The sequence below is a fragment of the Lithobates pipiens genome, unplaced genomic scaffold (genome assembly GCF_037356315.1).
Source record: "Lithobates pipiens isolate NorthernLeopardFrog02 unplaced genomic scaffold, aLitPip1_a1.2 Scaffold_1, whole genome shotgun sequence".
In the NCBI taxonomy this organism is placed as follows: domain Eukaryota; kingdom Metazoa; phylum Chordata; class Amphibia; order Anura; family Ranidae; genus Lithobates; species Lithobates pipiens.
In genome coordinates this window covers 185,321,289-185,343,565 of record NW_027507685.1, presented here as the reverse complement: position 1 = coordinate 185,343,565, position 22,277 = coordinate 185,321,289, and the positions used below count along the sequence as shown (strand labels likewise).

The window sequence follows — 22,277 nt, the reverse complement described above, 5'->3', positions numbered from 1 at the left end:
TGAGAGAGTGAGAGCGATAATACCAAATTTAACACACCTGCTCCCCTCACACCTGAGACCTTGTAACACTAATGAGTCACATGACACCGGGGAGGAAAAATGGCAAGTGGGGCCCAATTTGGACATTTTCACTTAGGGGTGTACTCACTTTTGTTGCCAGCGGTTTAGACGTTAATGACTGTGTGTTGAGTTATTGTGAGGGGACAGCAAATTTACACTGTTATACAAGCTGTACACGCAATACTTTACATTGTAGCAAAGTGTCATTTCTTCAGTGTTGTAATATGAAAAGATATAATAAAATATTTACAAAAATGTGAGGGGTGTACTCACTTTTGTGAGACACTGTATATTGTGCATCCAAATAGGCAAAGTAGTTTAAATCAAATAACATCAGATAAAAATAGCATACCTCACATTCATTTGATTTTGTTTTTGCATTTCCACCTTAGCACTTCCTTTTTTAATTGTCCCTTGGTTGCACCACTATGGATTTGTTCTCCCTGTGCCCCCCTGTGCTGTCGAAACATGGTGGTTGCATCAGCATTTCTTTTCTTTAGCTTATTTCCCTCTGTTTTCGTTTTCAACTGGTGATCTGGCCAGTAACACACCTCCTGTATTAATGAGACACGACTCTGGATGAATTAGCACAGGAGGCACGGCACATAGCAGCACTGTCAGTCTAGGGGGGTGAAATTAAAAAGTAAAAATTAGCAGATTTAGATACACTAACTAATGGAAGCTGAACGCCAGCTCAAACTTTATAATCAGTCGCAGCAAATATTTTTTTTCCTTTTGGGATAAAGGTTTTACATGAATAAATAAAAGTTGATCATTGTTAGCACCCCTGTCAGTGTTAAAGTGATTTGTAAAGTTTCGTTTTTTTTTTCCTATAAAAATAACAAATATGTTATACTTACCTGCTCTGTTGCAGTGGATTTGCATAGAGCAGTACAGATCCTCCTCTTCTTGGGTCCCTCTTCTGTATTCCTGGCCCCACCCTCTTGTTCAGTGCCCCCACAGCAAGCAGATTGCAATGGGGGCACCCTAGCCGAGTTATAGCTCCCTGGGCCCATTCAAACACAGAGCCCCGACTCGGCTCTAACACTCTCTCCTGATTGGCTAGCTGGCTTTGATTGACAGCAGCATCAGCCAATGGCACCACGGCTGTGTCTCAGCCAATCAGGAGGGAGAATCTTGTACGTCTGAGACACTCATGCATTTTTATCTTAATGCATTAGAATAAAAAACTTCTGCCTTTACAACCACTTTAAAGTGGTTGTAAACCCTCTGGGACCACGTTAACCAACAGGTAAGCCTACATTAAGGCTTACCTGTAGGTGCAAAAAATATCTCCTTAACCTACACTGTTAAGGAGATATTTTCCTAAAAACGGGCACCAGTGTCTACGGCATGTGCGCCGTAGACAGCAGCGCATGCGTGCCATAGACAATGGCGCAGGTGCACTGAGCATGCCATCAGTGAAGGCGATCATGCTGTCACTGACAGCTCCCAAGTGCATGCGCCGGAGTGACGTCATCGCTGCTCTGGCCAGTCACACCCCCGGAGCAGCGATACCCGGAAGTCACTCCAGTTATCATGGTGGCGACGGAGGATGTGAGTCGCTTCGGGACATAGATCTCAGGTAAGCAATTCATAATGAGCTAGTATGCTATGCATACTAGCTCATTATGCCTTTGTCCTGCAGGGTGTGTTTTTTCTTTTGACAGGCTTTACTTCCTTTTTAAACAGTTTGTCTATCTATGTAAACGGATACATTCTGTTGGAGAGCTTGAGCTTTTGAAAAATAAGAGACTTGCTGGCTGGATCACTAGATAAAAATAAAAGAAAGCAAGCCTAAAAAAAAAAAATGAATGTGGCTATCACATCTAAGCCCTTGTACACACGGTCGGACATTCTGCTAACCAAATCCGTTGGATTTTGTCCGACGGATTGTGTCCGAAACTGTTGCATACACACGGTCGGACCAAGTTGTCGGAAAATCCGATCTTTCAGAACGTGATGACGTAATTTCGTTACGATGGGACTACGTTCACGCTAGTAGCCAATAGCTTTGATGTAGGAATTTTATCTGAGCATGCGTGGCACTTTGTCCGATCAAAATTCTCTACACATGATCGGAGTATGTCTGATCGGACCAGTTTGTCGGAAAATATTTCCAGCAAGTTGGTAAATTGGGTCTGACTGATATTCCGACGGAAACAGTCCGATGCATACCACACACAGTCGGATTATCCGACAAAGCGGTCCGATAGGACACATTCTGTCAGAATCTCCGGTCGTGTGTACAAGGGCTAAGAATTGGCAAGCTGCAATATAATCTTTTGGGTTTAATACCGCTTTACTACCACTAACCAAAAATGTATTTGAAATATTTTTGTTAATAGATGTGGCATTGTAAAGAGTTAAAACAAGAAGACGGGTCTGCCTTGTACAAGTCAACCATTAACCCCCAAAAATGTTATGCTGTGCGTTTTTCCTAAATGACAGCTTTGCTTAATTGGCATTTTGATAGCTTAAACTTACACATCAATTACCATATTTATGAGATGCCAGCCAACGTTTCAAGGCATTAGTCAACTTCTTCTTTTCATAATGTTACAGGTAAAAAAGAAAAAAGCCCGATCTCCTTAGTTATGCGGCAGGTAATTACTAAAACAATATGGTCAGCTTGCGTGTTAAAATTGCATCAATATTTTAGATTGTGCATTATAAATCACAGTGCTACAATACTTCAATGTTCCTGATTATGTAGTCTGTGAACTGTAAAGCTTCAGACTTTTTTTAGTTAGGTTCCTATTTGGACACATCCAAAACAGTTCTCATTATCCCACCAATACATTTCACACAATGTTTTTTAAAGAATATGTAAACCCAACACTTCATATTCCTGATATGTGCCTGCTGTACCATGTACTTGCATGAGAACGTATCCTGTTCTGTTTGTATTGCTTCCTTTGTGTGAAATCCCTGGTGTTCCTGTCAGCCCCCCTGCTTTCCTATTGAAAACAGACCACACTAAGCATGTGGGCGAAGTGTGGTCAGTTTTTGTTAGCTGTGCTGGTAACTGAGCCTGCTCTCCTCCAATGATCAGACTTGCCCTAACATCCCCCCCCCCACACACACACAGCCTATTCACTGGTAAGACCACTGTGCTGCTGTTTCTCCTCCCCTAAGCCCCTGTACACACGGTCGGAGATTTCGACAACCGAATCCATCGGATTTTGTCCGTCGGATCTTGTCCGAAACTGTTGCATACACACGGTCGGACTAAGTTTTCGAAAAATCCGATCGTTCAGAACGTGATGACGTAATTTCGTTACGATGGGACTACATTCAGGCTAGTAGCCAATAGCTTTGATGTAGGAATTTGATGAGCATGCGTGGCACTTGGTCCGATCAAAATTCTCTACACATGATCGGAGTATGTCCGATCGAACCAGTTGGTCGGAAAATATTTCCAACAAGTTGGGAAAATTGGGTCCGACGGATATTCCGAAGGAATCAGTCCGATGCATACCACACACAGTCGGATTATCCGACAACACGGTCCGATAGGACACATTCCAACGGATTCTCCGACCGTGTGTACAAGGGCTAACTCTTATGGGCTTACATTTCTGTTTTAAACTGAGGTTGTTTACATATACTAAGACACGTGTCAAACACAAGGCTGGCGGGCCGAATCCAGCCCGCCAGGTCATTTCTCACCTTTCCTGCAGCTGCAGCACCTCCTTCGTCTCTGCCCCCTCCTTGTCTCAGCAGTCGGCAGCAGAGAGAAAGACAAAACTCCTCCATCAGATCCTGCACTTCTCCATGCAGCAGTGCAGCCACAGAAAGGCTTGTCTCTCCCCCTGCCCCCCAGCAGCAGAGAAAAGGACAGAACGCCTACAGATCCTGCACCACTCTATGCAGCTGCAGTGCAACCTTTTCTCTGACTCCCCTGTTCTCAGCTTTCAGCACACTCCAGCAGCTCACTCCAGTCCTCCTTTGGTCCTCCTCCAGACCTTGCACTTTCTGCTGCCCAGCTCTTCCCCCAGCTTTTTCTCTACAGCAGCACAAGGTAAGGAGGTGCACTGTGATGTAAGGGAGCGTGAGGGACACTTGACTGCTGGTGTGGGGTGGGGGTGGGGGGGTCTTGACATCTGATGTAAGGGGGGGGGTGCAGATTGGCCCTTTGAGGGCAACAAGAATGCTGATGCAGCCTGCAATGAAATTGAGTTTTGACATGGCCAGCTTTAAGAGATGAATAAATTCAAATCAGAAGATGCTTATACAGTGGAACCTTGGATTACGAGCATAATCCATGCCAGGAGAATGCTTGTAATCCAAAGCACTTGCATATCAAAGTGAGTTTCCCCATAGAAGTCAATGGAAACGAAGATAATTTGTTACGCATTGACTTCTATTGACTGCAACACCGCATGTGGCCAGAAGTGGGGGGGGGGGCACCGGAGAGGCTTGGAGATGCTCGGGGACAGCTCAGCTGAACTTGGAACCCTTGGAAAGGCTCGGAAACACTCAGGAACTGAATAGTTCCGAGTGATTCAGAGTATTTCTGAACGGCTCCAAACGGTTACGAGCGTCCCCGCACCTCTGGCCAAATACAGTACTGCACACCCCATTGGTTTCAATCCTGCTTGTTTTACTAGACAACACTCGCCAGGATTTTAAAAAAAAGCTTGTCTTTCAAAACGCTTGTTAACCGCATTATTCGTAAAACCAAGGTTCCACTGTATAACCTGCGTAACCCGATTACAAACTGTATATGAAGAGGCGGGTATTGGTATGCAGAGTTGTCACCTTTTGACTGAGTTGGATGTAATGTGTATGCAAAGAAAAAACTTCATGTATTCGTGTGTATGAAATGAGGAACTGTTACATGAAATGTTCCTCATTTGATATGGACTTTGGTAGTTAATGGAGTGATTCATGGGAGACACCTGGATACAGGGCCCTGACCACTTTGGGTGCATTAACAATACTGACTATATATGCAGATTAATACCTACAGTGCCTTGAAAAAGTATTCATACCTCCTGAAATTTTCCACATTTTGTCATGTAACAACCAAAAACGTCAATGTATTTTTATTGGGATTTTATGTGATGGACCAACACAAAGTGACACATAATTGTGAAGTGGAAGTAATGATAAATCGTTTTCAAAATTTTTTACAAATAAATATGTGAAAAGTGTTGCATGTATTTGTATTCAGCCCCCCTGAGTCAATACTTTGTAGAACCACCTTTCACTGCAGTTACAGCTGCAAGTCTTCTTGTGGATGTCTCTACCAGCTTTGCACATCTAGAGAATGACATTTTTGCACATTCTTCTTTGCAAAATAGCTCAAGTTCTGTCAGATTGGATGGAGAGTGTCTGTGAACAGCAATTTTCAAGTCTTGCCACAGATTCTCAATTGGATTTAGGTCTGGGCTTTGAATGGGTCATTCTAACACATGAGTATGCTTTAATCTAAACCATTCCATTGTAGTTCTGGCTGTATGTTATGGTCTGTTAGGATTATTCTTCTCTTGTGATCAGTCAAACTCCAGATGTGTTAAGAAGCAGACAATTTATTTCTGATGTGTCACACAAAAGGATGAAGCTTACAAGCCAAAAGATACAGTAAGAATCACACAAAGAGATGTGCATCCCCCCCTCATAATATCTACAATTATATAGCTACAAGCTTCTATTGGCTGAGGAAACACAGATAGCGTGCCTGGTACAAAATGGTACTTGATTTGGCTAATTAGTGTTTCCTGTACAGTCTTTTTCTACCATATATGGTTAAGCCTAATCATCCTGCAACCTTCTATGGAGTTAGTTAAAGCAAAACGATACAGCAAGTTAATACAACAACGTGCTCAGAAGTCATCTTAAAAATCAGTCTCAGGGTTATTGTTTTTCTAATAGTTTCTCTAATAATCACACAATAAACATTTAAAACTTTTCTAACAGGTCATTGTCCTGCTGGAAGGTGAAACTCCGCCCCAGTCTCAAGTCTTTTGCAGAATCTAATGCCACGTACACACGAGAGGATTTTCCATCGGAAAAAACTGGGATGGTTTTTCCGATGGAATTTCACTCAAGCTTGGCTTGCATACACACGGTCACAAAAGTTCTCTGAACTTTTGACTGTCAAGAACACGGTGACGTACAACACTACGAAGAGCCGAGAAAATGAAGTTCAATGCTTCCGAGCATGCGTAGGAATTTTGCGCATTGGAATTTGTACAGATGATCGGAATTTCCGGCCTGAACTTTTTCCAACCGAAAAATTAAGAACCTGCTCTCAATCTTTTGCTGGCCGAAATTCACACATGATCGCATTTTCCGACCAAAAGCGCTCATCTGACTTTTGCTGGCAGTATTTCCGATTGTGGGTAGGGGTCTAATAGATTTTTTTCTAAGATTGCCCTGTATTTGGCTCCATCCATCTTCCCATCAACTCTGACCAGCTTTCCTGTCCCTTCTAAAGAAAAGCATCCCCACAACATGATGCTGCCACCACCATGTTTCACAGTGGGGATGGTGTGTTTAGGTTGATGTGCAGTGTTTTTTTTCCCCCACACATAGCTTTTTTCTTTTAGGCCAAAAACATACATTTTGGTCTCATCTGACCAGAACACCTTCTTCCACATGTTTGCTGTGCCCCCCACATTGCTTCTCACAAACTGAAAACGTGACTTCTTATGGCTTTTTCAACAATGGCTTTCTTCTTACCACTCTTCCATAAAGGCCAGATTTGTGGAGTGCACAACTAATAGTTGTCCTGTGGACAGATTCTCCCCCCTGAGCTGTGGATCTCTGCAGCTCCTCCAGAGTTACCATGGGCCTCTTGGCTGCTTCTCTGATTAATGCTCTCCTCTCCCAGCCTGTCAGTTTAGGTGGAACGGCCATGTCTTGGTAAGGCGTGTAATATGCATACATACTTTTTCTAATAAGTGTCCCTCATTCCCATGTCAGGAAGTTGGGAGGTATGGGCAACCCTACTGGGGAAACTTGCAGGGGCCAGGGGACACTTGCAGGAACTGTGGGATACTTGCAGGGACTGGGGGACATTTGCAGGGACTGGGGACACTTGCAGGGACTGGGGGACACTTGTAAGAACTGGGGGACACTTGCAGGGACTGGGGGATACTTGCGGGGACTGGGAGACACTTGCAGGGACTGGGGGACACTCGTGGGGACTGGGGGATACTTGTAGGGACTGGGGGACACTTGTAGGAACTGGGGACTGTTGGACACTTGCAGGGGCCAGGGGACACTTGCAGGAACTGTGGGACACTTGCAGGGACTGGGGACACGTACAGAGACTTCGGGTCACTTGCAGGGACTGGGGGACACTTGCAGGAACTGGGGGACACTTGCAGGGACTGGGGGCTATTTGCAAGGACTGGGGGACACTTGCAGGGATTGTTGGACACTTGCAGGGACTTGGAGACACTTGCAGGGACTGTTGGACACTTGCAGGGACTGGGGGCTATTTCCAAGGACTGGGGGACACTTGCAGGGATTGTTGGACACTTGCAGGGACTGGGAGACACTTGTAGGGACTGGGAGACACGTCCGGGGACTGGAGGACACGTGCAAGGACTGGGGCAGACTTGCAGGAACTGGGGGACACTTGCAAGGACTGGGGACATTTGCAGGAACTGGGGGACACTTGCAGGGACTGGGGGAACACTTGCAGGGACTGGGGGACACTTGCAGGGATTGTTGGACACTTGCAGGGACTGGGAGACACTTGCAGGGACTGTTGGACACTTGCAGGGACTGGGGGCTATTTCCAAGGACTGGGGGACACTTGCAGGGATTGTTGGACACTTGCAGGGACTGTTGGACACTTGCAGGGACTGGGAGACACGTCCAGGGACTGGAGGACACGTGCAAGGACTGGGGCACACTTGCAGGAACTGGGGGACACTTGCAAGGACTGGGGGACACTTGCAGGGACTAGGGGACACTTGCAGGAACTGGGGAACACTTGCAGGGATTGTTGGACACTTGCAGGGACTGGGAGACACGTCCGGGGACTGGAGGACATGTGCAAGGACTGGGGGACACTTGCAAGGACTGGGGACATTTGCAGGAACTTGGGGACACTTGCAGGGACTGGGGGACACTTGTAGGGACTGGGGTACACTTGCAGGAACTGGGGGACACTTGCAGGAACTGGGGAACACTTGCAAGGACTGGGGGACACTTACAGGGACTGTTGGACGCTTGCAGGGACTGGGAGACACGTCCGGGGACTGGAGGACATGTGCAGGGACTGGGGCACACTTGCAGGGACTGGAGCACACTTGCAGAAACTGGGGGGCACTTGCAAGGACTGGGGACATTTGCAGGAACTTGGGGACACTTGCAGGGACTAGGGGACACTTGCAGGGACTGGGAGACACGTCCGGGGACTGGAGGACACTTGCAAGGACTAGGGGAAGACAGAAGTTTACAGTGAGCGGACAGCTCCGCATACACAGTCATGTGACCTCGTACACCCACCACACACCCACACTCGTCGGTCACATGACTCGTACGTCACACATGAGCCCGGTCACATGACTGTGATGTCATCAATCCTCTCCGGTGGTGTTTCTCGTCGCTCTTTGAGGACCGGGGGTGGTTCCGGTGACGGGCGGAGGTGAGCTGAGGGAGCGGGCGGCCCTGTGGCCATGTGTGGACGGATGTGTTCTATAGCAGTCACCGGCTGTACAGTACAGACACACAGCCTGCCAGTGACAGCTCAGCTCATGTCAACACAACACATTCCAGCTGTCCCCGAGTCTTCTAATACCTGGTACCCTGGGCTCCTTAACACCTTCCTGTCCAGCCCCTGAGGTTAGCCTGACCATGTGATTGGCTGTCACGGTAATCACATGATCAGGGGCCTTTTGCGCTGGCTGGCGTCCGTTTTTGGACCCTGAGCGCGGTCTCTGGCGACTCGGGCTCAGTCCTGGGAGTTCTCAGCGTAGAACCCAACGCTGTCTATGGGGGGCGTATGAGAGCGGTGAATAGGGTTGTCACCTCATCCCTTTAAAGAAGTAATAATCTGAGGCTGATTAAGGGGGTCATTTAAACTCACTTGGTGCTTTATGTGAATTAAATTATCCTCAGAACCCGTATAATTCATATGTGTTCAGGTTTAATGGGATGAGGTGACAACCCTAGCGGTAAAGCCCACCCTCCTTGTCACCGCACATAAGCTTTACATTGGGCAGCGGGGGTGGGGCGCACACCTGTTGCTTCATGGTGCAGAAAAAATGACCCCCGTCTCATTCAGCAGGCAGAACCACCACCAAATATCACCCATTCAGGCTGTCCCGGAAGCACAAACCACATACTAGATCAGCCTTTTCCAACCCGGGGGTCTTGAGGTTTCTTCAGGGGTGCCTTGGCAAAATGCCTGGAAATTGCCCAAATATTGCATACAAGTCAGGAGGTGGATCAATTTCAAGCCTGCCTTTTATTTCCACAAAGCCACTGGTTTTTATCCTGCATTAGGGATGAGCTCAGGTGTGTTCGCATGGACCACGTGCAGAGCCTGCCAGGAAGTTGGCGCAGCGCTGCGCTAATCACAGGCAGTGAGATTTCCCGATCTCTGCAGCCGCACATCAGGACAATGTCTCACTGCCTGTGATGAGCGCAGCGCTGCGCCGACTTCCTGGCGGGCTCAGCACGTGGAGCATGCGAACACACCTGAGCTCACCCTTATTCTGCACCATTACAATCTTCCAGCCACCGGCGTCCTAACAACCAGTGATGTCATCAGTGTTAATACGAAGGGTGTTGATTGTTTACACAGCGTCTTTGTTTGCCTCTCTCTGTCAACACTGAGTGATGGAGAGAAATGAAGGGAGAGGAGAAACACTGGAATACTAGTCGGTACTATTGTGCAAAAGTCTATCTGTTTTGAAAGAATAAATCACCTTGAATGTCCTATGTGTGTCGATGCTGCCGCATTATGTAAAATTATTAGAATATTATTATTATTTTTTTTAAATGGGGTGCCTTGAGACTGTCCATGATTTTTACCACTTGTTGATCGGCCACTGTCATTATACTGCGGCAGGTTTGTTCCTTCCCACAAATCACCGTAGAGGTACAGTGGTCCCTTTTAATAATTATAGCAGGCGCATGCGTGCCCCCTGCTGCACAGCGGGGGGAGCTAATGGACGTGGCCGGCAGCCACAGAGAGACAGAGCGGGGATCTATCCATGAAAACAAACAGATCCCTGTTCTGACAGGGAAGTAGAGAGAGAGATCTGCTGTTCCTAGTGATCAGGAACAGCGATCTCTCTGTATTTCCAGTAGAGCTGCACGATTCTGGCCAAAATGAGAATCACGATTCTTTAGCTTAGAATATAAATATAACGGTTCTCTCATGATTCTCGCGATGTAAAATCTTTCACGTTATACAAAAAAAGGGCTAACTTTACTGGTTAGTGTGTGTGTTTTTTTTTTAATGTTTATTTTTTAAATAATTAAAAAAAAAAATTGCATTGCAAATACAGTGTGACATACAATATTGCAACAACCACCATTTTATTCTCTAGGGTGTCTACTAAAACAAATATGTATAATGTTTGGGGGTTCTAAGTAATTTTCTAGCAAAAAAAAAAAAAAGATTTTAAAGTGGTTCTGCGCCTTTAAAAAAAAATATTAAAAGCCAGCAGCTACAAATATTGCAGCTGCTGACTTTTAATAAATTGACACTTACCTGTCCCAGGGTCCAGCGATGTCGGCGGCCGATGACGAGCGATCACTCGTCTCTCTGCTGCCCCCGCCGCCATCCTCTGTCAGGGAATCGGGAAGTGAAGCATTGCGGCTTCACTGCCCAGTTCCCTACTGCGCATGCGCGAGTCGTGCTGCGCGTCTCTGCTGGTCCCCGCTGTGTCCTGGGAACTGTATGTTTCCCAGAACACAACGGGGTGCAGGGCATCTGCGGCGGTCTGTGGGGGTCTTGTCCCGGAAGTGGGTGCAGATACCTGGATTATCCAGGTAACTGCACCCCCCTGAAAGGTGCCGATTGTGGTACCGGAGGGGGGGAGGGCTCAGATGAGCGGAACTTCCACTTCAGGGTGGAGGACCGCTTTAACTTGAAAGCAACAAATGTCAGAAAAAGGTTTAGTGTTTAAGTGGTTACATTTTTTCACTTACACACAAAGTCTATTCCATTGACAAATTGTTACAATGTTTAAAAGTTCAACTGATAAAGAATGTTGTGATTCTTGGCAGACTGCCCAGTTTTTCTTTTCCTTTCTGTTGAAGGCTGTGGCTTCAGCAGAGCAGAGAGAATTCTTTGCATAGAATTGTGAAACACTTTAGTCAAGATTGCTATAACGATTTTTGACAATTAATTGTGCAGCTCTAACTCTCAGTCAGTCTCCTCCCCCCACAGTTAGAAACACCTCCCAGGGAACACATAGAACCCATTCATCACCCCCCTAGTGTCGACCCCCTTCCCTGTCAGTGTCATATATACTGTAATCAGTGGCTATGTTTAGCACGGATCACTGTATAAGTGTCAAAAGTGTCAGATCTGCCCGCTGCAATGTCGCATTCCCTTTAAAAATAGCTAAACACCACCATTACTAGTAAAAAAAAATAATAATAATAAAAATGCCATATATCTATCCCCTATTTTGTAGACGCTATAATTTTTGTGCAAACCAATAAATATACTCGTCTTGCAATTTTTTATTTTTTACTAAAAATATGAATAGGAATTCATATTGCGCTAAACTGATGAAGTATTTTATATTTTTGTGAATATTTATTAAAGCAAAAAATAAAAAATATTGCAAGTCAGGGGGACAATCAAAAAAGTATCCGATGCACCTTGAAGGTCCAAAGAGGCCTTCATCTGGGCTTCATTGAACAGAATGTGAATAGAATAAAATTGAACTGGACCTTTAAGCCTATTTCTGACATTTGGTGTTTACAAGTTAAAATCCCAATTTTTTTGATAGAAAATTACTTAGAACCCCCAAACATTTTATATAATTATATATATATATATAATATATAATATATTTAGCAGAGAATCTAGATAATAAAATGGTGATTGTTGCATTATTTTATGTCACACGGTATTTGTGCAGCGGTGTTTTAAACACAGTTTTTTGGGAAAAGTGACACTTTCATGAATTAAAAACAAAACAGTATAGTTATCCCATTTTTATTGTATAATGTGAAAGAGTATGTTACGCCAAGTAAATAGATACCAAACATGTCACGCTTTAAAATTGCACAAACTCATGGAATGGCGACAAACTTTGGTACTTAAAAATCTCCATTGGCGACGCTTTTACTGTTACCAGGTTAGAATTAACAACTCTAGTGCTAGAATTATTGCTTTCGCTCAGATGTTCGCAGCGATACCACACGTGTGATTTGAACACCGTTTACATATGCAGGCGCGACTTCCGTATGCGTTTTCTTTGCTGTGCGAGCTCGTGGTGACGGGGGGGGTTTGAGAAAAAAATGTTTTCTTATTTATTTTTATATTATTAAAATGAGTTGTTTAAAAAAAAAAAAATGTATCACTTTTATTGCTGTCATAAGGAATGTAAACAGTAATAGGTGGTGACAGGTACTCCTTTATGGAGGGATCGGGGGTCTAAAAGAACTCAAATTCCTCCTTTTGCACTTCAAAGTATTCAGATTGCTGAAAACGGTGTATCTGAATATTTTTAAATCCGGCGCCATTGGTAGCCGAGTAAACAGGAAGTGACGTTGTGACGTCGCTTCCGTGTTTACATCAAGAAGACTGGAACAAAGCCGTTTCCGGCTTTGTTCCACTCTGTCACTAGCCTCCGGAAGAGCCGGATGGTCGATCGGCTCTCCGGTGCCACCAGGAGGCCCGGGAAGAGCATCGGGAGGGGGGGGGGGCGTCCCCTCCCGCTCCTCCGGGATAACAACCAAGTGGCTTTTAGCCGTATTGGTTGTTATCCTCGGAAAGCTGATGGCCCGCTCTAAACAATGGTACTGGGATGATGCCTGCAGCTGCGGGCATCATCCTGGTATAACCCCCAAAAGCCGAGTACGAACATCTGCGTAGACTCGGCGACAATGGGTTAAAGTTATTTCTTCCAGAATGACAGGTCTTGTCAGAAGCTGGTTTGACAATAACCAGGGATAAGTCTTTATATATAATGCATTGAATTCCGTAGATGTTATATATGGTGCTTACACAGCAGGGAATAAAGCAGTAGACAGAAATTACTCTTAGTGCTTTTAATTGAGACAGGTACACACTATAAAAGGTTATGCTTTGTTCATATTTCATGTCTGAGGTTCACACCATGCAGTCAGTTTCCGGCGCAGAAAGTGACAGGAACTGACTGTATTGGTGCAGAAAAAATGGAACTGCGTCTGGTGTGAACTGGCCCTAATAGTATTTAGATGTCCTCAAGGCTGCTGTCTGTCAGCTGATATCCTGTTGGACCCTAAAAGGAGGTCAGTAGTAGAGCTGCACGATTCTGGCTAAAATGAGAATCACAATTATTATTTTTTTGCTTAGAATAAAGATCACGTTTCTCATCGTTCACATTCTACAAAAAATTTGGGCTAACTTTACTGTTTATTCTTTTTTTAATTTATTGAATTGTATTTTTTCCCAAAAAAATGCATTTGAAAGACCGCTGCGCAAATATAGTGTGACATAAAATATTGCAACAATCGCAATTTTATTCCCTAGGGTCTCTGCTAAAAATATATATAATATTTTGGGGTTCCAATTAATTTTCTAGTAAAAAATACTGATTTTAACTTTGTAAGAAACAAATGTCAGAAAAGGGCTTACCCTTTAGGGCCAATTCACACCAGACGCAGTTACGTTCAGTTCCGTGCACTCTTTTTCTGCACTAAAAATGCATGCACAGTGTTTTCCATGTATTCCAATGGCTCTAGTTCACACCATGCAGTCAGTTTCCGGTGCAGAAAGTGACCAGAACTGACTGTATTGGTGCAGAAAAAAACGGAACTGCATGGAACTGCATCTGGTGTGAACTAGCATTTAAAGTGGAGGTCTGCCCACCGCTGCAAAAATGAAAAGCCAGCAGCTACACATACTGCAGCTGCTGGCTTTTAATAATGGGACACTTACCTGTCCTGGAGTCCAGTGATGTTGGCACCACAGCTAATGTTTCCATCAGCTGTTGAGTGCTGCCGCCGCTATTGCTGGTAAGGGAACCCAGCACTGTAGCCTTACAGCTTCACACCGGGAACCCTACTGCAAATGTGGCACAGGACGGGGGGGGGGGGGATGAGTGGAAGTTCCACTTTTGGGTGGAACTCCACTTTAAGTGGTTAAACTTTCCTCATCTACACACCAAAATTCATTCCTTTGATCCAAGAAGGAAGCGTTACAATGTTTGTTATCTACCAGCGTGAACAATGTTGTTAAAAAAAACTTGGCAGGCTGCCCGTTTTTTTTTCTTTTGACAGCTGAGTAGAGCTGCACAATTAATTGTTAAAAAAATCGCGATCTCGATTCAACCCCTCTGACCAGATCTCTCTTGCAGAGTTTGCCGATTCTTTCATATAACAAGTGGAGAGACTTATCTGCTCTCTCAGCCGTCGGGGCAGTCTGCCAAGTTTTTAATATGAAACCTTTTAACCGACTTCCTCCTTAGATAAAAGGGATACACTTCTGTTTGTAAAGAAATAAATCTGGGCAGTCTGCCAAGTTTTCAACAACCTTTAAATGCAGGAAGTTTAACCACTTAAAGTCTATATCTTTTTCTGACACTTCTTTCTTAAGTTAAAAATCAATATTTTTTGCTAGAAAACCCCCAAACATTGTATATATTTTAGCAGAGACCCTAGGGAATAAAATGACAATTGCTGTAATATTTTATGTCACACTCTATTTGCCCAGCAGTCTTTCAAGCCCAATTTTTTGGGAAAAAATACACTTCAATAAATAAAAAAATAAACGAAAACACAGCGAGAATCGTGATCCATCTTCTAAAAAAAATTTTGATTCTCATTTTAGCAAGAATCGTGCAGCTCTACAGCTGAGTGAGCAGAGAACTCTCAGAGAGCTTGTTACATGAATGAATTGGGAAATTCTGCATAGAGTTCATGAGGGGGGGTTTGAATCGAGATCACAATATTTTTAACGATTAATCAAGCAGCTCTAGTCAGTAGGGTTTATGATAAATGAGAACACCATGCTGCATTGTACAGTTCATATAAAGTTTATTCCACAAACAGAAAATACAACACGTTTCAGAGGTTCACACCTCCTTCATCAGGGCATGTATGGTAAGAGATCTGGTCCTGGGCTGCAATTACATTAATAGGGCAGCAAAGTTTTGATCATGCCGGTGTCAGACAGACAGCTCCCTAAGTATTCAGCTTTAACATGCAGAGTGCACAGTAGAGCTTGCCTTGTGCTAATGTTAATTAAAGGCTCTCCTTTTCAGGAAAATTGCCTATGCAGTCAAGGCCCCAGTAGATAAAAAAATAAAAATATGCAGCTTTGAAAAATATTGATGAATGTAATTATTGTACCCGTAGGCCATAACATGAACTAGAGTCCTGATATTCTTCAACAAACACAGGTGTTGATTTACTAAAACTAGAGAGTGTAAAATCTGGTGCAAGCCTGCATAGAAACCAATCAGCTTCCAGTTTTTTTGTCAAAGCTAAACTGAAGCAGCTGAAGTTAGAAGCTGATTGGCTACCATGCAGAGCTGCACCAGATTTTGCCCTCTCCAGTTTTAGTAGATCAACCATTCAGCATCTTAAAGCGGAAGATATATATATATATATATATATATATATATATATATATTTTATCTTTCCATCTATTAAATCTTCTGCTCTTGTTGTTTTAACTTTGGATAATAAAACATTTTTTTTCTGCCAGTAAATACCTTATATGGCTCACTTCCTGTTTCTTGTCTGTAAAAAAAAAAAAAAGCGTAGGTTTGCACAGCTCTCTCTCTTACTCTGGTGAGTGTTTTCCAGGAAGGGAGGGGGATGAATCGTAAGAGGGCCAATGAGAGCTGTAGAGCTGGAGTTGTACATCTGTGTAAATCAAGGGAGTTAACAGGCAGCAGCTTCAGCTGCCCACAGTTAAAATGGATGCAGCCAGACTCAGTGGAGGGAGAATTCTGGAGCATATTTGGCAAGTACAGAATCACAGTATATATAAACTAATATGCAAAATGGTTGGAGGGAAGCTTCAGAATGGCAAAGATGTTTTTATTACAAATTATCTGATCAGACTGCAGTTCCTCTTTAAAGCCTAACTCCAGGTTTTAGTGAGCTTTAAATAGTTGGTTTGGTCAAGCTAGTCCAAGCAAACTATTTCCTTCACTAACACATGTGCCTGCTGCCCGTGTTGTATGAAGCCTCAGCTGCATACAGTATAAAGCACTGTTTTCCGGCAGCGGTACATGCACTTCTGTCCCTCTCCTGGAACAAAATCCAATCAGTCACAGAAAGAAAGCCTTGTAATGGTTTGTTTGGACCAGCTTGGCCCAAATGAACTATTTAATGTGTACTAAAACACAGAGTTGGGCTTTATACCCTAAAGAAGGCCTCCGAAACATGTTGGCTTGCTGTTCATTCCAATAGTAGCTTAGTTTAAAACTTTTTGGACTTTCAATTTCAGATTTTTTGTTCACCCTTTGATTCCAGCTTTACTCCGTTATGCTTGAGCGCCTGGCCAAATTCTTTGCTTTACTTTAGGGATGTACCGATACCATTTTTTTATACAAGTACCAATACTTTTTTTTTCTAGTACTTGTTAGAGCTGCACGATTAATCGTCAAGAATCGTTATTGCGATCTTGACTAAACTGTGCTTCCCGAGTCTTTCTGTGCAAATAATTCTCTGATCTTCTTAAGCCACAGCCCTCAAAAGAAAGAGGAAAAACTGGGCAATCTGCCAAAAATCAAAACATTAATTTTCAGTTGAACTTAAAGCGGTGTTCCGTTTAAAAAAAATAAAAAAAATAAAAGTCAGCAGCTACAAATACTGCAGCTGCTGACTTTTAATAATCGGACACTTACCTGTCCCAGGGTCCAGTGATGCGGGGGAACGAAGCCTTACTCGTCTCCCCCTTTGCTCGGTGGTGCCGGAATTGTAACAGTGGGTTCCCGGGCTGTGGCACAGCCGTGCACCCACTGCGCATGCGTGAGCGGCGCCACAGGCCGTGATTGGCCGCGCAATCATCTGGGACCTAAGACGTGTCCTAGATTATTGACGAGAGGGAGGGGGCAGAGCTGAGCCCTTCCTGCTCCAAGGGAAGTGACGTCAAGAGCCCATGCGCTGAAGGAGGCAGACTACGCGGGACCCCCTAGCAACAGGCATATAGAGGTGAGTTAAAAAAAAAATAAAAAATCTCAAATTTTATTATTTTTTTTTTAAGATTAGAATTCCACTTTAAGTATAAACATTGTGACAATTTGTCAATTTGTCAATGGAAAAAGTTTAACCACTTCAGCTCCGGAAGGATTTACCCCCTTCCTGACCAGAGCACTTTTTGCGATTCAGCACTGCGGCGCTTTAACAAAATTGACATCTTTTTTCTGCACAAATAGAGCTTTCTTTTGGTGGTATTTGATCACCTATGCGGTTTTTATTTTTTGCTCTATAAACACAAAAAGAACGATAATTTTGAAAAAAAATGCATTATTTTTTACTTTGCTATAATAAATATCCCCCAAAAATATATAAAAAAAATTTTTTTCCCCTCAGTTTAGGCCGATACATATTTTTATACAGATTTTTGGTAAAAAAAAAAAATTGCAATAAGCATTTATTGATTGGTTTGCACAAAAGTACCCCATGCTTGACAAGCCATTGAACCTCCCAGCACTCAGTATTGGCTCCCATTGCTGTCAATCACCTTCTTTGAGCCAATGAGGAGAGAGAGGGGCAGGGCCGAGCCATGTCTCCATTTCTGAATGGACACGTGTCTGCTTGAGTGTCCCCATTGTAAGCTGCTTGCTCTGGGGGCACTCAACAGGAGGGAAGGGCCAGGAGTTCCAGCTGGGGACCCAAGAAGAAGAGGATTGGGGCTGCTCTGTGCAAAACCACTATAAGTATAACATGTTTTTTTTTTTTTTTAAATGGCCTTTAACCACTTGCCGACCAGCGCACGTCGACAGAATGGCACGGGCAGGCGCTGGTCGGGACCCCCGTGAGTCCGGTCGCGGGACCCGCGGACTCGATCGCCGCGGGCATCCCCGCGATCGTCTCACGGAGCGGCCGAATGGAGAAGTGCCGTTGTAAACAACATTTCTCCATTCTGCCTAGCAACGAGTGACGCTGATCTCTGCTCCATGTGATTGGAGCAGAGATCAGTGTTCACTAAATGAAAGCCCAACCCCCCCACAGTTAGTAACACACCCCTAGGAACACTTAACCCCTACACTGCCACCCACTGGTTAACCCCTTCACTGCCAGTGTCATTTACACAGGAATCACTGCATTTGTATAGCAGTGATTACTGTATAAATGACAATGGTCCCAAAAATGTGTCAAAAATGTCGGATGGGTCCCCCACAATGTCCCAGTCACAATAAAAATCGCTGATCGCCGCCATTACTAGTAAAAAAAATAATAAAAAATTATTAATAAAAATGCTATAAAACTATCCCTATTTTGTAAACGCTATAACTTTTGCGCAAACCAATCAATAATCGCTTATTGCGATTTTTTTTACCAAAAATATGTAGAAGAATACGTATCGGCCTAAACTGAGGAAAAAAAATGTTTTTTTATATATTTTTGGGGGATATTTATTATAACAAAAAGTAAAAAATAATGCGTTTTTTTCAAAATTGTCGCTCTATTTTTGTTTATAGCGCAAAAAATAAAAACCGCAGGGGTGATCAAATACCACCAAAAGAAAGCTCTATTTTGTCAATTTTGTTTGGGAGGCACATCGCACGACCGCGCAATTGTCAGTTAAAGCGACGCAGTGCCGAATCGCAAAAAGTGGTCTGGTCATTGACCAGCAAATTGGTCCGATCTGAAAGTGGTTAATCTCACTTTAACAACCTTATACCTTATTTGGTTCTTTTTTTACATTATCTTGCCAATAGCATTTTATATCTCTTCTTGATCATTTTTGTTCCCCACAAATGGAGCTTTCTTTTGGTGTTATTTGATCACCTCTGCGGTTATTATTATTTGCGCTATAAACAAATGAATAAAAAAAGCGACAATTTTGAAGAAAAAAACTCGATATTTGTTACTTTTTTGCTATAATAAATATAAATTTTTTTTAAAAATATAAATTTTTTCCTCAGTTTAGGCCGATATATATTCTTCTACATATTTTTGGTAAAAAAAAAAAAATCATCGCAATAAGCGTATATTGATTGGATTGCACAACAGTTATAGCGTCTACAAAATGGGAAATAGAATTATGGCATTTTTATTATTTTTTTTTTTACTAGTAATGGTGGTGATCTGCAATTTTTATCGTGACTGTGATATTGCGGCGGACATATCGGACACTTTTGACACCATTTTGGACCAGTGACATTTATATAGCAATCAGTGCTATAAAATGTATTGATTACTGTATAAATGTGACTGACAGGGAAGGGGTTAACACTAGGGGGCAATCAAAGGGTTAACTGTGTGTCTTAGGGAGTGATTCTAACTGTAGGGGGAGGGGACTCCCAAGGGGAGGAGACCGATCAGTGTTCCTCTGTAATGGGAACACATGGATCAGTCTCCTCTCACCTGACAGGACGTGGATCTGTGTGTTTACACACACAGATCCACATCCCTGCTGTGTGACGAGCAATCGCTGGTGGCCGGCGGACATCGCAGCCGCCGGACACGCGCATCGGGTCCCAAGTGATGCGGCGGGCATGCCCTCTCCACAATGCATGGGAATCCCAGGACCTCATATGATGCCTGCCCGGAGGGACGAAGGGTTCCTGCGGGCATCATGTGACTAAACAGCGGTAGGGAAGTGGTTTTTAAGGGGGCAAATCCTTCCGGTTCTTAAAGTGGTGTCCCCCCCCCCCCCCCCCCCAAAAAAAATGAAAATAAAAATTTGTATTTTTTTTAACTCGCCTCTAAATGCCTGTTGCTAGGGGGTCCCTCGTAGTCTGCCTCCTTCAGTGCCTGGGCACCTGATATCACTTCCCGTCAGTGCAGTCAGTCATCTGGGACATGTGACAGGTCCCAGATGACTGCGCGGCGTATCACGGCGTGCGGAGCCGCTCACGCATGTGCAGTGGGTGCCCGGCTGTTAAGCCATAGCCGGGTGCCCACAGTAAAAATGCCGGCACCACCGAGTGGAGTGGGGAACGAGCGGGGCTTTGTTCCGCCGCATCGCTGGACCCTGGGACAGGTAAGTGTCCAATTATTAAAAGTCTGCAGCTGCAGTATTTGTAGCTGCTGACTTTTTTTTTTTTTTTTAAGGGGCACCCCACTTTAAGTGGTTAATAAAAACAACAACAAAAAAGACGAGACTTTACAATCACTTTAACCACTTGCCGACCGCGCCATAGCCGAAAGACGACTACAGCACGGTCGTTTTCTCGCTCTCACGCTTCCCCTGGGGCACGCTCCCACAAATATCCATGACCGCTGGGTCTGGAAGACCCGGCGCATCACGGATCGCGGCAAACAGCCGCTGGCAGCGGCTGTTTACAATGTGATCGCTCTGTCAAATGATGGAGCGATCACTTGTAAACAAACCGGCGTCATGTCATGCCACCGGATCCTCCCTCCCCTCTCTGTACCGATCGGTACAGTGTGAGGGGAGAGGCGGAGAGATTGTAGCAGCGCTGTGGGCTGCATGTGTAGTGCCCACGCTGCTCAGTGCCAATACTCTCCCCATACTGTGCAATACTCTGCAACACTGTGCAATACTCTGCCAATACTCTGCAAGCAACACTGCAATACTCTGCAACACTGCAATACTCTGCCAATACTCTGCAAGACTGTGCAATACTCTGCACCACTGCAATACTCTGCCAATACTCTGCCATGATTTTTTAACAGAAACAAATAATTTTTTATTTTATTTTTTACCAAATTTTCTGTCTTTTTTGATTTATAGCTCAAAAAATAAAAAACCCAGCGGTGATTAAATACCACCAAAAGAAAGCTCTATTTGTGTGGAAAAAAAAGGACAAATATTTCATATGTGTACAGTGTTGCATGACTGAGTAATTGTCATTCAAAGTGTGAGAGCGCTGAAAATTGGTCTGCTTAGGAAGGGGGTTTAAGTGCCCAGCGGTCAAGTGGTTAAGACATGTTATGCCTATGATATTCAAGCATAGCGTCACACATACAATAAAAATGTGTTAACTCCTCATTAAAACCTCATTTCTCAATCATAATGGATTCATGCCATTTGGAACATTGGCTTTTCCGTAGCTGCCAATGAATTTTACCCAAGTGAGGTCTCAAACTCATAAAAGTGCCTTGCAAGAAACAAATCCTTTTGAGAGGTATTCTTCAAGGACTGGATACTGTCCAAGCAGAGACATGCCATAAGTACATATTGTGCTTTCATTGCATTTGATGGTAATCTGACCTTTGGTGATGTCTGGACACAGAGAAACAGGAGGCTATTTATTACACTAAATACCTTTGTGATCTTGCCTGTGTTAGACAGACATGCAAGAGTTCCCATTCAGATTAAATGGATATAGTGATATTGTGTGTATTAATGTCCTCCCCAGAGAGAGAATGCAGTCTAAATCTGTTAAGAATGCTTCTCCGAAAAAATGTGTCTTTACCAAGACCTGTTTGTGTGATCAGATGTCATGTTTGTGAAATGAATTGTCAGGTGTTGTAAAAGGAGTCTGCAACAAAACAAGTGAATCGTGCTCATGGATCGTATTGAGGTGTGTGGATTTCTATAGACGGCTCTTATGGATCTGTATTGTTGACCCTGGTTATATAGGATGCTGGTTTAATGTTTGGATTTTATGGTGTCAGTCGTTTTTTTAATTATTTTATTCTTTTAAACTTTTTACAATGTATTTTTTTTATTTACCGGTGTATAACATGCATAGGCGTATAACACACGCATTCATTTTAAGGCCCCTTTCACACTGGGGCGGAATCGGCGTCGGCAGTAAAATGGCGCTATTTTTAGCACCGCTTTACAGTCGTTTTAGCCGGGGTATTTGGCCGCTAGCGGGCCGGTTTTAACTCCCTGCTAGCGGCCGAGAAAGGGTTAAAACCACCACAAAGCGCGGCAGCAGCAGCACTTTGCTGGTGGTATAGCTGCGCTGCCCCACTGATTT

At 43.9% G+C, this 22,277-nt stretch overlaps 1 protein-coding gene across 1 annotated transcript in view; it reads left to right on the top strand.

The window, feature by feature from the left end:
• Positions 1-8,516: 8,516 nt before the first annotated feature.
• MAPKAP1 (MAPK associated protein 1) overlaps positions 8,517-22,277 on the top strand; it is a 341,504-nt gene continuing 327,743 nt past the window's right edge. Inside the window, exon 1 of the mRNA XM_077478999.1 lies at positions 8,517-8,671. The gene's annotated coding sequence lies outside the window, so the exon portion shown is untranslated. The remainder of the gene's footprint in view (positions 8,672-22,277) is intronic.